Genomic DNA, 18,882 nt, shown 5'->3' on the forward strand with positions numbered 1-18,882 from the left:
TACATGAAATGCTATGTGGCGTATTTTAATGCTTACATTAAAATACTCCAGCATTTTTAAACCATACCCTGGTTAACTAAACTACTTGTTCACAACAACCTCTACTTAAGCTCTTGTTGAGGGTACCTCACCCCAAATCTTGAAGCCTGGCTTGCCCTTGAGATAGATGCAACTTTCACTATGAAGATATTCCTTACTGAAATTAGACAATTTTCTCAGTTGGGTAGGGGGCGAAATAAACATTACAAAGTCTTTATTCCCCTGTATAAATACACATTTTGAATTATCAGTAGATTTTAAGTTTTTTCTAACAAAAATACCATATACATCAAAGTTCCTTTGAAAGCAGAGTTTAAGGCAGACTGAGGTATATAATTTAAGCAAAGCTCCACTCTGAAAACTGACTGTGTAAAAATGTCCGCTTGGATTTATGGTTTCCTGGTTAAATGCAAATCATACCTGCTCATTTGGGGTGGGGTGCAAGGGAGCGGAGGGATAAGATTCAGCCTGTTAGTATCATCTAGTCTGAAGGAATCTGAGAGTGATTTTCTGCAGAGCTAACAGCTAACAAACTATGATGACAGTATATTTAAAGTTCTTCTTTGTCACTCAGGACTACACAATTTAGTGCTTCAAATCACTGCTTCATTTTGGATGGACACAGAGGCAAGATGAGTAACTGGCACCACCTTGATTTTTCCCATATAACCTTTGAAGACAAGTGTAAATACTTCTGCCATATACTTTCTTTCCAGAAAAAAAAAAAAAAAAAGTCTTAAAATAATTTCTTTTTACTGACTTCTGGAGTCTACAAACTCCATTGATACTGTGAGAACCAGAACTGAAACTAGTTTATTCTCTTGAATCACCTCTGAAATGTTATCAGTAAAAAGTAATTAAAATTTTTTCTCATTCCTGAATGTTCACTTCATATACAATACACAAATACAGCCAAATAAAAACACCTCATTTTTGGCACAATTTCTTCAGTTTATTAACACCTACGTGTCTAAATGTTTAGGAAACAAACTCCTGCAATTTGTTTCTTTTGACATACAGATAGGAAAATACACCTGAAAAAAAGAAGCATCATTGTACTAAAGGAGCCAGTAAGACACTGCACCTCTTCACTGGAAACAATTTCCCAGTTCCTATATACTTTGAGGAGAGGGCTAAACTCTGTGACTCCTGGAGGTCCCTTCCAACCTAAATTATTCTAAAATATTATATTTCAAGGATGCACACAGCAATATTCATCATGGAACCTGAGGCAGGGTCTGCCCTGCTAGGAGTATAACACATGACACACATGCCGAGTTGGACTGTCTTAAGAAGAAAACTATAGAGGCAAGATCCTTTTCTTTCATCTCATGAAAGGTCCACCTACCTTATCACTTGCAAGACCATGCATAAGTACCCTGTGAAATCTGGAGCTAATTAATAACCAACATCATGATAATATACCTGACAGCCAGCCAGATACAATACAGGCTGTTGCCACTGGTGGGGCTGAAGTAATTCTAAGGTCTGAAAGCTGCAATTCTTTAAGACTAGAAAAAAAGACAGGGAAGGATTCTGGAGCAGCTACATGGAGGCAGTCTGGGTTTTGCCATCAGCCTGTAAAACAAGCACTGCAGTCTGTTTATGCTTCAGGCTGACCTCTGCAGAGATGCAGAGCATGGAATTTGAGATGTTACTTCAGTTTGTCTCTAAAATACAGGGCAGTCTTCAAATCTATCTCATGCTGACCTACCTCTGATTTCATAAAACCCAGCAACCAGGCTGTGTAAAGGTCTCAAGGAACTTTTGAGACTCACTGAAGGAAGAAAAAAGCAGGAGAACAAAAAGCTCTGATTTCAGAGGAGTCTCGGGTGCTTGAGCTTCATAGTCACTGTGGTAGTAAGAAGAGAGAAGATCCAGAGACAAGAAGGGTATTCTGAGTTTAAGGTTGTTTTAATGGGACATGGGTTCTCAGGGCAGGAAACTAGGAGAGATGACAAAAGGCAGATGACAAAATCCTCTAGAAGCTGAAAATGATTCAGGCATCTCTGTACTGGGACTAGTTCTGCTTGACGTAGTGGCCCTGAATTCACAATAATGTTAATACATGAAAGCAGGCATGCAAAGCAAGGAACACTAATGAAGAGTATCCACTAAGAAGAACCCTGAAGAATCACAGATGAATCACAAACCGACCTTACCTCTGTGTAAGTTTTCCTTAATTCCATTTCTGAAAGAAATGAATTTTCCCCTTCCAGCTACTTGTCTGAAAGCCTACCATATCCTTCAATAAAATACCTTCTTGTTAGAATCAAAACAACAAAACTCCTACTTTGGATTTTTAAAGTAAATAAAAATCAGCCTTCAAGGAGCAAAGTGCAATTTGTCCCTTGTAACTCTTGTCACATATTCTGTGTGGTCACAAGTGATATTGTGGGTCAGTTATCAAACTGCAAGCATCAGAACCTATCAGACCCTTAATTATTCTTTATGCAAACACTGATTACTACTGAACTTAGAACTAAGTTTAACTTAAGCCTCCACAATACTTAAGTGCTCCATTAAAATGTTCATCTGCTTCATCAACTGTAATAGCCCATACATTAACTATTAAAACTTCATCACATGCTAGCTAGGATACGTGAAGCCACTCAACTGAGCGAGTCAGGTGAAGGTGACAGCAGGGGGTCCTGAGCTCCTTCAAGACCCCTTTGAAGACTCTATCTGCAGCCAAGGCCAGGCTCTTGATTCTTCACTCGGGTACCACCACATCACCTCCTTAAAACATCTTAACATACTTGTTTTCTTGTGAACTGGAGAAAAGTTGATGGGCAATTTAATAGTGAGCAGTCTGGTCAAAGAAATGGACCAACTTGCCACAGAGGTAGACAGTAGCACGCAAGGATAGATCACCAAAGCTGAGGCAAGCCTCTTGGGCTCCAACAACTACTTCATCTTTTGTTTTGGCAGACATAAGGTGTGAACAAAGTAGCCAAAAAATATTGGTTTTCCTAATCTCACTACTTTCTAACAACAACATCAAATAGTCATATATACAGCTCTCTAATACTAGCCAACACAAACACATCAAATATTTTACAGAATGTAACACTTCTTTATGAACTGTTGAGGCTGATGTGATATGTAGAAGCATTTTTCAAAACTCACCTCTTAACTGCTTTGTTCCTCAAAAAGCAACTTCTTCCCCCTACTATTCTGAAAGCAGACAAGGAAAGGTCTTCAACTACTCTTCATTCTGTTTTGTTACAGGTTATATTTATGCAGCATAGCCTTTTTTTCCACCTCTGTCAATAAGAGGAGGACATCTCAAATTCTTAAGACTTATTGTCTAGCTGAAGAATTCAGTGTGGGATAGTTTACAGTACACCCAGTGACATGTAACAGATTCAACACACTGAAAGGTTATACTTCGCTCCAGTTGCTTCTACCACACAGTGAAGTTTTTATTTTGCTTTACAGTAGTACATTTAGTTTTCTGTGTATTGCAGCTCACTGTATTTTGCCAGCAGTGTAACTTACACTATCTGCTGATTATTGTCAGTGATCATCAAGTCAAAGCAATGAGAATCAAATGAGTAATCTTCTGTAATTCCACTGGCTTTTGTTGGGGTTAACCGGTAGAACAAAAGGATTCAAGAATGATACACTCTACTCAAAACACACAGGAGGCAAAGACTGTTTAATTCAAAAAGTAAAATTGGCTGCACAGTTAGGCACTCACCGTTGCAGATCCCTGGATTCACTTACATTTCCTATTCCAACCACTTTCCTTACCTGCAAAATTGTGGTAATAATAGTACTCTTCAACTGTACAACTGGGGGGGGCGGAATTATTCTGCATAGTGAAAATGTATATATATGTGTGCATGTATGCATAGATATACATACAGAGAAAATACATGTTGTCCATGCTGTGAGTTAATCATACAAAACAATAAGTTTTTACTCCAAATTACCCATCCATCTGCATCATACACACATAATGGCTTACACTAAGTAGCTGCTGGCTACATGGTGTGCTCTCTGTATTGAGTGAGTTTCACTGTTGCCTCAGCCTGGTTCCTAATTGCAACATGCGCATTAGTCCCCAAACAAAAGGAAGCTTGAATCACTCCTTTTCACTTCCTAGTAGGCACAAATCTTCCAGGTGAGGGATGAAGAAGTCTTGCCGAACCACTTGATCTTTACGACTTGGTTTAAGCATTAGCATAGAAATTATGTATCCAGCAAAACAAGCATTTTTCTTTGTATCTCTATTCAGTTAGAAAAGAATAAAAAGATTTTACAAGTTACACCGGGGGGGGGGGGGGGGGGGGGGGGCAGGCAGAAATAAGTCATAAAGCAAATGTAGAACTCTGTATAGAGATCGATCCAATCATCTCTGATGCAAAGGCCCTACATGATGTGCCCTTTGCACCATACCAGCGTGACTGAGACACTGTGCCACAGATGTTGTTTTGGCCCACCCAGGCACTACCACCTAGCAGGCAAGCCAATCGACTGGCTCTGTTTAGTTGACAGCTAAACCAGACTTATCCAGGACCAAAGATTGGCACATACGCCAATTCAGTGGCCTAGTAACTCGACAAAGCCGGAACAACTGGAACAGGAGATGGCATGACTCTACTCGGACGCTGGGTTCAAAGAAGCAATTTAAAAGTCTTCATCGAATTATATTTGCAGGCTTTAAGTTTGTGAAATAAGGTCTGTTGTAATATGATTGAGGAAGCGCAGTAGCTATCAGTTGTAGGAGAAACAAAACATCATGCATGCAACTGTGCAATAGCTTTACAGTCAGTGGCTGAGAAAGCAGACAGCAACCTAGACAAGAGCAGCAACAGTTTCTCTCTGAAGGAACTGGAACTTGAGCACTAGACTGCACATTGGCTTTGACAGAGGGGTATCGGCTATAACTGCAGACAATCTCCTGCTGTCTTAGAGAGAAGGTAATGCTATTGGAAAGCTGCCATCCTGGAAAGAGAGGAGACAGGCGATCAAAAGCCAGAACAGAGCTCATGAGTATCTGGCAAGGGTTTCTGCTGGATCTCCCTGCTAGTTCTAATCACCTCAAACAGATGGAAAAGAACAGAACTTTTGAAACTTTACTAGTGCTTAAGTGGACTGTGTGAAGCATGCACTTACTGTAACTGCAAGCTGGGTACAAAAGAGGCTTAAATAAAGAGATTCCATGTTCATAAACAGATGAAGTTGCAGTGCACATTTGTGCAAGCAGAAACGAGGCTGCCCACGATTTGGGACCCACAGTTGCAGTCACCGCTTTCACATAAACAAGTGCCAGTTTTACACATGCAGCACATCCAAGCATAAAGGCATTCACACTTGAGAACTGTTTCAGTTTTTCTGTCTCAATGTTGGCATATTTTTCACATTTGGAGAGTAGATCATCAGTCCACAGACTAAAGGCTGCTCTTGCTTTTCCACCCTCTCACCCATATACATACCTATGTGTATACACACACATATATGCAGAAAGGGCAGGGGGGAAGATACATGAATGCCTTCCTTTGAGAGCCACAGAGGTAACTAACAGCTTCTGTAATTGATATTTTTAATGTTAGGAAACTGTTCCCTATGGTGAGATCTGCTAGACAGTGGAATAATTTCCCTAAGTTAAAAGCTCCCCCACTTGAAATCCTTGAAATGGACTAAAAGAAGCAGTAGGGAAAAGCACAGAGACCTGTCACTCACTGATAGATGTTACTCAGTCAATCTTTACCACCTGCAATTTCCAGTTTACTACAGAATAGTAATCACTCTCACTGTGTCCTTTTACAAACGTAAAAGCAAGCAGAGTCAGTTTTAAAGTGATTCTGCTACTACATCGCATAGCTCCTCTTCAAGAGCTGCTGCAGAGCTTTCCCTTCTGTAAGACACAAGTCACTGTCTACATCATCCTAAATACATATATGTGTAACCTTACTTTTCTCACTACCATAAACAAGCAGATAAAACATAAGCTCACAAATGCAGCAAGCATATTTTGTAAGGAAATGCAATTTTTCTAGTTATTTTATTATCCTTATAAACTATACCACAACCAATTTAGCCCAAGGTTTCTGGAGCTTTCCCAGATTAACTTGGAGCATACTGTACATGTTAGGAGCAGGGGGAGGGGCACTGGAGGGGAACCACCATCTGAAACTCATTAATCAATTAGAATTTTTAAGGGCTTACATCAAAATGTGATCTACACTGATAAAGTAAACTTTAATCACAAGAAGCCTTTGTCCTTTACATTATGAATATATGTGTTACAAATGTGTGCAGTGCTTTGAGCCGAGGATGAGGAACCTGGCACAACAGCTTACCAATATTTTGGACCTGTAAGGCCTTTGGTCTGAGGCCAGACCAAAATGAAGTTAACCGCACTTAAAAATCTGAGCTAATCATTGGAAGCCTGAACGTTTTCAGGACTATGCCTAGTAGAAACAATTTTGTTGCCTTGATAATGTCTCCTCTACCAAAAGGAAAGCAAAAAGTCCTTCTCACATAGACCAAAACAAAACTTAAAGAATGTTCAATATCTACTTGCTCATAAAATTACAACTTCTGGAAACTGAGCCCGATTCCTAACATGGTCCAAAAACTCTCAAGTTGACTTCTCTTTGCCTGGCTCTTACGATTACGTTTTTCTGCTCATCGAAGCAAAACAGCCATTAAAAATTAGTACAAAAGAAGTTTCAAGCACCACCAACTAGAAAAGGAAGTACACTTTTAAACAGACATATCACATCTTCCAAGGAGTATAAACATGACTCTTGCTGCAAGCACACCATGCAGACAGTATTACAAGCTGTGTCTCAATTATCAGCTTTGGTTTTAATTATGAAGTTCTATTTCTAAATCCCATCCTACAATTAGTGTGAAGCCTAACTAAGAAGTGTAAAGGGGAGCTGAAGTTGTACTTAGCATAGTGAGCGTGCAAATTTAAATAAGGCTGTAAGTAAAATACATGAAATAACCAAATAGGTTAGTAGCTTAAAATAAGTAAGATCTAGAACTTAAGGACAGTACTGACTCTTCCTCACCTCACCACCTCCATCTAGGTTTGGCTGTGGTTCCAACACGGGTACCACGCTATAATGCTGATCAGATGGCCTATGGTGCCATATGATACGAATTTGTGACTGTCAGCTAATTTCCTATTAAATCACAATCCACATCACAAAACCATCATAAAACCACTACACTTGGAACAGCTTCTACTCCACCATGAAGAAACCGTTCATAATTTAATGTAGATGGAAAGCAAAGAATATTTTTTCTGTTCCATTTTAATTTCAAAGCAATGTCAGAAGCGTGCTGGAAGTGCGCTGGGGAGACTGCAATGCATCCTTCCCAGCACCCCAAAAGCAAGCCAGCGGGCTCGGCTGGCACACACCAAAGCAGTGGGATGCTGATGGCAACCCTAGGTAAGGCAACCAGCAACCTTCGTTTCTTACACATTAAGCACCAGCGAAAAACACAGCCCTCTTAAAGTCAGTCTCTGCCCTCTCGAGGTTTGAATGCAGAAGCTGAGGAGGAAAGCCAGAAACTGGAAGGCCGGCTGTCGGCATGAGAAGGGTCTCATCCCGCCTGGCCTTCGGGGCAGCGGAGGGGGCCGGCCGGGCGCAGCCACCCGCACCGCAGCCGGGCTTGGCCGCCTCCCACCCGACACTTGCCGCAACCCCGGGGCTCGCGTTCCCCGTCCTCCCGCACCCCCTCCCCGCGCCACCAGCAACCCGGGGTTACCCGGAGCCTCCCCAAAGACCCACCATGGGGCGCGGAGGGGCGCGCACGGCGGGCGACAGCCAGCCGAGACGCGAAGACCCCATCGCCGCCCGCACGTTTCGCCCGGCAGCCGCCCCCCCCGCGCTCACCCGCTGGGGAGCCCGGCTCCGCGCCGCGCCGGGATGCGTTTGTCCTCCTCGGGGCCCCTCCGCAGTAAGGTTGAGCTAATGGCTTTGCCATGAGTGCTAGAAGCGCTGCTTCCAGCTCTGCCCCTCGGGGGCAGGACCAAGCAAACCCGCCGCAGCCCCCGACCCTCCGCGGGATGCCCGGGGCGGCCCGCCAGCAGCCCCCGGGCCAGCCGCAGCCAGCCCCGGCTGAGCCGCTCCGGGCTCCCCGCGACGCCCACGGCCGCTCTCATTCCACCCCCGCAATGCGTTCAAACGCCGGACAGCCAGAGAGCGGGAAAAACAGTAACAATAACAAAAAACCCCCAACCACCAAAACAAAACCAACAACAAACTAAAACCCCAAACCTACAGCAAAACCACAGACCCCCCAAACAGAAGGAAGCCCCCAGCGCGCAGGCCGTGCGGGGCCCGGCGCCGAGCCCTGCCACTTCCCCAGCGGACCCCCGCGGCCAGCCCGGGACGCGGCGGGTGACAAAGAAACGACAGCACCTACTCCACAACCGCCAGGCGAAGCTCACCTTGCCGCCTGGCTCCCCGGGCCCTTGCTCCTTAAACTCGAAGGCAGCCGGCGAAGTGCACGAAACGCCCTCGATTTAAAGGAACCTGGGCTGCGGGCTCAGCTGTGGGGCCGGCCGGGCGAGCCCCCGCCGCCGGGGGCAGACACGGTGCTCGCTGCCGGGGCGGGCGGGCGGGCTGGCGGGCAGGCAGGGCTCCCCCCGCCGCCCCCGGGGCTGCACTCGCTGCCCCCCGCCTCCAGCCGCCGCCGTGCCCCCGAGCTGAGCAGCGCAGACCGGCAACAGCCGCGCTGCCGCTCTTCATACTTCTGTCCGCTCCGCGCTCTCGTTGGGAAACCTTTTTTTTTTTTTTTTTTTTTTTTTTTCTCCCTTCCCCCTTTTTGTTTTTTGTTGGTTTTTTGTTTTTTTTTTTCCCTCTCCGAAACCGATTTCCTATACTCCAGCAGTCCACACAGACTGAACGGAAGTTACAAACTTACTTTTTTTCAGACGGACGGCAAACGCAGTTCACACTGATTTTACCCTTGAAATGCTGAGATATTCTATTACAGCCTTTGGCAGTGAGTTGGTGCTTGGGTCCGTTTCTCTTTTATTATTATTATTACTCTCTTTCCAAGACTATTTATTGTGGAAAAAGAATGAAGGGTGGAAGGAGAAAGGAAAATTTCACATCCAAAATAAAACTCTCCTTTTCTTTAATTTTACTGGTTGTGTCTGGAATTTTTTAACACTTAGTAGCACCTCTTTTAATTGTCACTCCTCCACCCCCAGCTAAAGGAACATCTTGGGGAACTGTTTCATTGTACATTTCACCAAAACAATTACATGCTACCTGGTAGTCTCTTTTGAACAAAAAAAGTATGCCGTTCATACATCAATCATTCTTAAATTACACTTTAAGCACAGTGATGGGTAAGGGTTTTGCTTCTTCTTGTATGCCTGCGCTTTGATTGCCAAGCTAACTCTTAGCACACCTTTATTTCAGTCATTTCGTTCTCACCTTATATCATTTTCGTGAAATTTCAACATTTTGTTAAATGTCAGGGATAACCTTCTCCAACTGCTGTTTATTCACTCATTCCCTGCCCAGAGAAGCCCCTTTCGTGAATTCAATAGCGGGAAACAGATGTTCAGACTCCTGCGTCTCTCAATGCATGGATGTAGATTGTCTTGTTGAGTTTCCTCATGGTATCATGTTATCACTTTCCATAGGAGTGCTCCAGTCAAACAGCACATTTATTTTTCTTTCACAGTGGTATACCCACTTATTTTATCAATATATATAAATTAAAATAATTAAGTTGTTCTAGGAAAAGCACATTACGTATAATTATACTCAAAGAATTGTTTTAACCTGATTGCTGAAAAGCACATCAAGCTGACCCTTAATTTTTAGTTACATTCATTTCTTTGTACTCTGATCTGCTGGGAAAACATGATTTGCACAATTAATGCCGGGCTATTTTTCAATAATTGCACTGTAAGCAAATTCCTTTTCTCTGAGCAGCAGATGTTCATTGCTAGCCAATCAGAATACACACATCTTTCGTTATTTATTATATTCCTATACTCGTATGATGCTGTTCTGATGGACTATTAACTGCTGTGATGAGTGCTACTTAAATGAGAGCATTCATCAGTGTGCTGATGTATTTAGCTCTGGTGAGCTCTAGCCAGGTACTATGTGCGTAACAGCCCAGAATTAAATGAAATCCTAGTTTTGTTTTGTTTAGATAAATCTGGATGTCCCTGGCCATGACTGTTTTCTTTGGCTCATCCAATTTCTTGGTCAGGGAAAGAAGGGGGGGGGGGGGGGGGGGGGGGGGCGGTTGTGCGCAGAGGTAAGAAAAATGTCCTCAGACATCCTAAAAATGCACTGGGGTGGAACAGATGTTGAGCTGATGAGCAGATTCCTGTATGCACTTAATTATCTTACAGAGATTTTATCTGACCTTCAGAAAGATTTTTTCTAAATAATTAGCAACAATTTAAATCCAATTTATGTGTCACCTCAATATAAAAACCAGCTTGAGATGACACCAATTCTGTTAAGGTGTCCTCTATACTTAAAAATCCTGTCACTTTATAGAGAAGTTGGAAAATGCTCCCCTCCCCTAAGCAGCAGTTGTGTCACCAGTAAAAGCTTCTCAAGGTTCATGTGTACTCTGAAGTTACAAGATTTCTATCAAGTTTAGGAGCAATTCTATGCAGGGAGTTAAGCCAAGGCTTTTCCAGACGTCATGCAATAAATCTTGTGTGTGAATTTGCATATGTACCAGTGGGAAGGGCTGAAAAAGCAGTTGTAAGATTTAGAAGCCAAAATTGGTTATGCGCTTCCTGATATGGTCAGTTTGTACCAAAGAATAATCTAAAATCAGGTGATAGTAAAATCGCATACATTCATAGATACACAACCTATGGATCTTCTCCTACCTCTTTTTATTTCAGTTATTAGTTTCTTACCATCGTTTCATAAAGAATGTATCTGAACGAGCAATGTGCAACACCCAGTACAGCAGTTAAGCAAAATAAAAAAACCTGAAGGTCAGATCAAGTCTTATACAAGCAAGACTGAGAGGAGCACAATGCCAAATATCATCTGAAATGTATAGAAGTATGGAAGTTCCAGCAGTGACACCGCAGCTACGAACGCAAGGACTACAACTTCTCTGTTTTGCACTTAAGCATTAGAATTTAGTTTTCAAATTTGGCACAATAACTTTGAAGCCACAGTACACTTCTATTTTCTACATAAGGCTATTTCAATAATATACTCACTAACCTTTGAGGAAGAACTCAAAGTTTCCTTCTGAAATGCTATTATTTTCTTCGCCGCTTCTCTACATGAACAATCTTAGCTCCCCACACTTGCAACTTACAGTGTCTACAGGTTCCAACAATATTTTTGACACAGTCTACTTCCAAACAGACAACACAATGATCAGGCATATGAATAAATGATCATTTGAAGACAGACATAGGAAAGAGAGGGGAGAGAGGGAGCAGGAGAACGTGCATTGACTGTGGAAGGTAAAGCTCATTTGGTAGTCATATGCACATGAAGGAAGTCTGAGCAAAATTACCACCATGACTAAGACAAAATGGTTCTACACATTGTCATTTAGATAATTTTAACAGTAGAAAGGGAATATTAACTCTCAAAAGAGATAGAAGATGTGGATAATTGGCTGAGTTGCAGCAAATTCTATCTAAAGATGTCATAAACTTTCTATGATTTGGGACAAAAATTCAGGATTAAAGATTCTGCAGTATTTAATCTAATTTGGTTGCACATTATAAATCTTGATGCATAGATAATTAGAGATCAAATTTGGGAATATGAGGTCAGCAAAGATGATCACAATGCCCCATTTTAAGCCATTAAATTCCTCAGCCCTTTTCTAAAACTGACTTATAATAACCATCTCTGGTGACCTGTGGATGTTATATCATTGTGCGGATTTTCTTAAGAATGTACCTTGCAGGTCACTTATAAATGGGAAAATTACCTAGATCAAAGGGTTATCAATGCACAGGGGGCTGAAGGAGTAGCCACTGAGCAGGAGGAAGAAAACAGAGCAGGAGAGAGAGAATGTAGAGAGAAGGATGTAGTTCTTAGTAGGAGAAGACATACAGGCATCTGGTTTGGCATATCTCTAGATCACGCTTTCCTAGTGACCTTGCAAATTTCCCAAATACTCCTGCTTCATTATGTACTTAGTGTCCTAACTGACCAGTGTAATGTCCGTCAAATATAATGATTACTATGTAATTTATGATCGGCATCCCAATTCTGTATCAACTCTTAAAGCACACACAGCCATTAAACAGGACATGCCTTGGTCAGCTAAGAAGACATGGATGGGAGACAGCAACTGGGGTGAGTAGCAGAAACTATGAATAAAATGTATATTGAGTAGAGAATGTAATACCTGTTGATTTCTTGCTTTTTGCTGCTAAAGGGACTGAACAATTAAACTATTTAACTGAAATTCACGCAGATCTGGAAGACAGAAATATATTTACTCTGTTCTTTCTTTCATTATATACCACAGAAATTAAAATTCAAAAGATGTGGAGTCAGAGGTGATTCAAAACTGCCAATACTTGAGTCAGCTTGCTGGAGTATGAGCAGCCACAATGAGCACAGAATGTTTCATAAACGACCAAGCATTGTCCCAATGTTATAGTGCTTGGCAAAAAAAAAAAAAAAAAAAAAAAAAAGAATTGACTTTTAAAAAAGGCAGAGTAGTCAGTAACCTTGCTGGCCTGTGATCAATAAATATCTCCTTGTGGAACTCACTGAAATATATTGTACTAACTGGTACCAGGTACCTTTTAATTTTACATTTTTTTCTAAAACTGTTGGATTATATTATGTAAGTCCTACTTAAAATGTATTTAGTATTTGGTAATTTGAAGAACATGTGGAGAAAACATGAATAGGTAAAACTTAATATTAATTCAGTTACACATGATTTTTCATTTTAATTATCATGAAAATAAGGCATGCTGTAAGTTAATTTCATCCTCTGATAATTCAGTTCAACACACACAGACTTTGTAATCAATTGAACTTTCTTCAAACCTGTGGTAGAATATTCATTTTAAAGGTCTACGAATAAACTGCAAAAAAATTCCTTCACCATAAATATAGTATGTTCTATTCTTCCATCTCACAAACTTACTCTGCAAGAGATGTACTTTCTATTTATTATACGTGACTTAATTACAATTTTCTTTCTTTTTTTTTTTTTTTAAATCTTAAATGCGCAACTGACTGCTGTAATGTAAGAACAAGTTTTGGTCATTGTAAGCCTAAAATCAAGTTTACTGTCTCCTCTGCGTCATATTTACTACAACACACCTGCTTCTAATCTTTCAGAATAATATTCACCAATGTTAAGGAAAACACCTCAATGACATTTGACCCAATAACAGACAGTTTTCTGTCATCATGGAGTGCACATACTTGAATTGACATACTGTGACATATGACCAGCATATATAAACTGCTCAAAAGCTACAGGTGTATAATACATGCATCACTGCAACATACATTGTGGAATATGCACCACTGTCATGAAGACATCACAATTCACATTTATATAGAAAGCTGGTTTTCAGCCAAGTGTCATAATAGTTTATTCATGGGTACCGAGCATGCAGTTGATGTGCCAAAAAACCACTGGGGTTAACACAGTGATTACCAGGCCAGAGTCTATGTTGTGTCTGACAACTAAAGTGCAACGATCTGTCTCTAAACCAGTGAGTTAAACATTAACAAGACAGACTGCTATTATTTTTTCCTTCTTAAATACAAGGATCTCAGATACTAAATGGATAGAGATCATTTAAATGACTAGATAGATTAGACAGGCCTCCTAACACCTTCCTTGAAGTGAAAGCAACTCACATACAGAACTGAAACGTTGTCCAACTACAGCTCATACTGCACTGTGATCCCTACCAGACAACGTAGCAATTGGAAGTGACTCAGGAGACAATATAGCGACTGAAACCAACTCAAATTCCTATCAGAACTAGCTCACAGGTAAATGAAGTGATGGGGAAATGCTCATTTGATCTCTGTTCCTTATATTTTACAAGAAAGCCAGATTTTGTGGTTGGTTCCTACTTGGGATGGAAAAGTCACTAAAATAAGGTGCTAAGGTCACATAGAAGCATCAGATTGTAAGTACCAAAGGCACAAAAACAGCAATGAGAAAAAGATTATCTAAGGAGGCCAACACCTACCACAGCAACATTGTCTTCTTGTATCACAGGTGTTCTGGAATCATTTTATCAGCTTCTTGTAGCAGCTGACTCAAATACACAAACTAATTTTCATAGGAATAAACAGATGAACACTGGCTTTGGGAGGCAATTTACAAGCAGTCCAGATGTACACGTCACAGTTTCTCACAAGTCACAAATTTTCCAGACCATGAATACGAGCAGACCAATTCATTATTCAAGAACTGAAAAATTCTTTTAAACAAGAAAATGTTCTAACAGTGTAGTGACATCTGACCACGTTGGCTGGTCAAAACCATCCTGCCTTCCCTCTTTTTGTCTTTCAATGCAGTCCTTCTCCTGACACATACCTAGGTTTCTCTTAAAATCCTTAATATTCTTTGTTTGAATTTCCCTTCCTATTAACTTATTCCCTTTGTTATTGGCCTTTGTATGAAAATATTTTGTTGACTTCCTATTTAGCATAAACCAAGGCCCAATTCTGTCCCTAATATTACCTACAGTAAAATTCCTTTTAATGTTAATGAAATCAGATGAGGTGGTTTTTGTACCTAGTTTATAAGAACTAAATTATCAGCAGTGATTCCAAATGTGAGAGAACTGTAGATACATATAGCTTTGAATCTTTTCTTAACAGCCCTATGGACCCCTCTCCAAGTCTTCAAAAGCTCATCATATCCGCACCAATACTTTCCCACACTACCCCGGTCCATACTTCTTAAGGACATTATCACTATATTTTACTGAATGGGGAAAAATGTATTTCAAAAGGCTAGCTAACGATCTGATACACCTAAATGGAAATGCTAAGCTCAAATCAGAAGCAAGTCTGGTTTGAAACATACAGAGGTATCTCTGTACAGGCCTCTGGAAGACAAATATGTCTTCTTACTTCCCTACTGGCTACCTAGTGAAAATATAGCCATTTCATAGAGATACTCCAGCCTAGTCACTGGAACAACTTCTGCACGGCAATTTAGGACCCTGTTTCCATATGAAAACTCCATAAAGCAGCAGATTCTTTGGCTGTCTCACAAGTTCACTTCTTTTCTCACGTTCTCTGTCCATGTAGTAAAAAATGGCAGATAATTAATTCTACACCATTTGAAGTGACGCACGTTTACAAAACAAGTAACTTGTAATAAACCTGCCTTTGTAACAATGAAATTCAAGAGCTTCACTGCCTGGCCAGCAACATAATGGAAGTGACATAGATGGGTCCTTACAGGAAAAACTAGGTGTTCATTTGCATTTCTGTGAGTTTAATTTTCTTTCCACACTACCCTCACATTTCTCCCAGCCTCTGTCCTGGTGTTTGTGACACCACTCTTCAGTATTTATGCATCAACCTTACCCTCCACTGACTTTACAAATTAATTTTCCTCCGAAGGTATAGTTGAGATACTATTTCTATTTCTATTTTCCTGGGTTTCTTTCTCCAGCTGCTTAGTTCAAACAGTCAGTCTTACACCTTAGGGAATGCTTCAAGTCCAGCATTCCTTTTCATTCTTCTACTAAAGTGGCATCATCGAAGCATTCCTAATGGAAAGAACACCATTCCCTTCACACTGTATTACACTGCCAAATGAAACAGGATGAATGCCAACACATTTAATGACTATAAGTTATTCCTGTCTCGAGGGGGTTGGGAGACTCCATTCCTTTTCCCAGCCCTGCAAATGTATCTGTCACATGAGTTTTGTCGAATCACTTTTTATTTCAGATTTCCCATCTGTAGAATAGGCATATTCATAAAAACTTTGTCTTGTAAAGTAGTCTGACGTTAGTGGGCAGCGAGAACTATATAAAGATGGGCTTGGTTTAATAATTCAATTTATAGAACAGTCCTGCATATATTTCCCTTCTCTCTCTTTCCTTCTTCCTTATCCTGCAAACCACATATCTGGTAATATGCTATTAGAGAGGGGAAGTAAGGTGTTTTGGGAATATTCTTGGCTCTGGTTATCACTTGCTGTCATAACAAAACAAGAAATCTGTGTGTGATCTTGGGAAAGTTACTTAATCTTCTAGATGCTTCAGACTTCCAATACATAAGATGATTATTAAGTGTATCTCATGAGGGTTGTGAAGTAAGAGGCAGCTATTAAACATTTTGATGTCACAGACTGAGGAGTCAACAGAAATGATAAATATTACTTTAATGTATTACCTCTTTTGCAAGCATTCCTCTTGCTGTGAAGAAGTTGCTCAATTCCAGAATCATCTCTGTGACATAATTCTTCATGCAAAGGCATGTTGTGGAATGGCGGTTTCCTTCAGAAGAATCTTCCCAGTTCATAGCATTACAATCTGAAACACGATAAAGTAATATCTAATTGCTGGCAAAAGACAAAGTCTTTATTTTTTTAGTATGTTTTTTTCAGACTAAAAAATGCTTCTGTAGTTCTGTACATTTTTTATTTAGAAAGTGATTATTTTGTGTAAATGTTTCTTCAGCACCTGCAACCCACAGATCATCCTTTTCGTTTATCTTCCTTCTTCATTGGGAATGATTCTTTATCCTTGCTGTTAACCATACCAATGTCAAAATAAGGAGTTGATTTTGTCCAACAGGTTTCTTGTTCAGAATAAAAACAAAGCATCATTGCCAAGTGTACACCATTGGTTTCCTTCTAGGGAGAAGCCTGACATACCTCTGTTTATGCTATAGCCTATGCCTTGGGCATGTTTTGCTAATTGGGGCTGGCCAAAACTGTTCTGCTTTCCTGCTGCCTGTCATAGGCTAAATTGCAAACAATGGTGAGACCCAGCTCCCTTCGTTAATGACATATGTTGCTGAAAGGCATTGAGAGAATTTGAGTAAGATCAAATTTCAGACCAACCTTGAAACCAGATGCCCAAAACCAACAATGAAGAGAGAAAGCTATAGATAGAAAGCTAGTTTTTTAACCTTGTGAACATTATAGCCATGCTTGCTATAAAAGCAAAGTCAGAATTCCAGTATTAAAAATAATTTTCTGTGACCTTTAATTTAGTATGCTGCTTTTTCCTCATCTGTCACAAGTCACAAGAGCCCACAGGACAGTGAAATTAAGAAATAATTCAACAAATCTGAAAAAATTCTTTTGCAAAATATCATAGGCCTGATAAGTGAGAAGAATTAGGAACAAAGTAGGCCAAGGAACTAAGACTGAATATTCAGATCAGTTATCTGAATAACATGATAGCACGAGATATTTGGATGCTAGTAATTTTATATGGAATTTGCTACCAAATACTGTACTGTCTATCTGCGGCCCTCAGGCTTCATTCAACAAAAAACAAGATGAGAAAGACAGTAATATGAAATATTTCAGTTTTAATATATGCCAGAGTTAGGGTCTAAATCCATCATAAGGAACTTATTATTTCCAGTAGTTATGCATGTGAAATTTTGCTTTGTAGGAAAAAAAAAAAGTAAACAAAAATACGTAGTGATCTACCAAGGCGTAAATGGTGATACACATCTGCTGCTGTAGCATACACTAAGCCTTACTGGACATAGATAAAAATTATAACTTTATTTGGGTAACTGTAAATTTTATTACTCTAGTAATAAAACTTAGATTATTAACCTAATAATAAATATGGTAGCCTAAGTAGAACAGATAGTCATACTTCACATCATGTGGGTAAACAGAGTTCACTGGCTGCTTTTTCATGAAATGCTATACAAGACAGAAATCAGGAGAAACACTAACTAAGCCAAGAGTTTTACACTACTGTGTAAGTGGAGCAAGTACAAAGAACGCCAGGCCCACAAAGGGTACGTTTTAGGAAAAAAAAGTCTGAAATATGTCTCCTTGAAAAATAAAATAAAATCTCACAAAACTCCCGGTTTTGCAAAGTTTAACAAAATTCTCCCCAACAATCTGGAAAAATTCCATGGATTTTGCTGAACATGGCAGTAATTCGTATACAGACCAGTTACAACTGAGCAGGAAAATTCAGTGAGCTTTTAAGAACTGGGATGCTGAATCACTTTGGGGACCAATGTAATGGGCAATCTGTGACCAAAACTGATGGACTAAACTACTATTATGTCTGCTAGTATTGTAACTGGAGGAATACTCAAAATGGGACCAAAGTCACTGTTCGCAATTTACTAATTAAAACAACATGTAAAAATAAAAAAATTGAAAAAGCATAATTCTTGAAATAACATCATTTGAAATAACATGATTTTTGACCAATATCTAAGTCAGTACCTCCCACTAAACTAGTTAATCCAGATTACCTGAGATAGCGATGGATTAGCCATAGTAGCAAGTTTGGTAAAAGGTGCCTATTTGCAGGACAAATCACCTGGAGCCAATGCACTCTGCATAACTATGAACTTTACATGTTTACTATGAAACAAACACACATGCTGAAATCATGCCAATGTGAAAACTTTGCAAAAAATGTAAAAGAAAAGGACTTGGAAACCAGGAAGAATTAAATGCTACGAGAAACAGTTATATATTCAGAGAAACAAACAAGAAAACAATATAATGTAAGCAAAAGCAGAAAGAAACATTTTCCATTTAGATATCGACCCATCATGTTAAGCCTACTGTTTGAGAAACAACTGCATCCTACCAGGCAGCCACTACATTTCCAGTTCTTTGTCTCCTGCAGCTCTTCCCACACCAACAAGAGAAAGGGTAATTTTGAACCAGGCCATGTAT

At 40.2% G+C, this 18,882-nt stretch overlaps 1 protein-coding gene across 5 annotated transcripts in view; it reads right to left on the bottom strand.

The window, feature by feature from the left end:
* GAS2 (growth arrest specific 2) overlaps positions 1-8,743 on the bottom strand; it is a 98,176-nt gene extending 89,433 nt beyond the window's left edge. The window contains exon 1 of one of the 5 annotated variants that reach the window (XM_055814351.1): positions 8,459-8,738. The gene's annotated coding sequence lies outside the window, so the exon portion shown is untranslated. Of the gene's footprint in view, positions 1-7,901; positions 8,032-8,458 lie in introns of those variants that run through there. The other 4 variants (XM_055814349.1, XM_055814352.1, XM_055814350.1 and 1 more) reach the window with 4 other exon arrangements.
* Positions 8,744-18,882: the final 10,139 nt, after the last annotated feature.

Source organism: Falco peregrinus, chromosome 9 (genome assembly GCF_023634155.1).
Source record: "Falco peregrinus isolate bFalPer1 chromosome 9, bFalPer1.pri, whole genome shotgun sequence".
In the NCBI taxonomy this organism is placed as follows: Eukaryota; Metazoa; Chordata; class Aves; order Falconiformes; family Falconidae; genus Falco; species Falco peregrinus.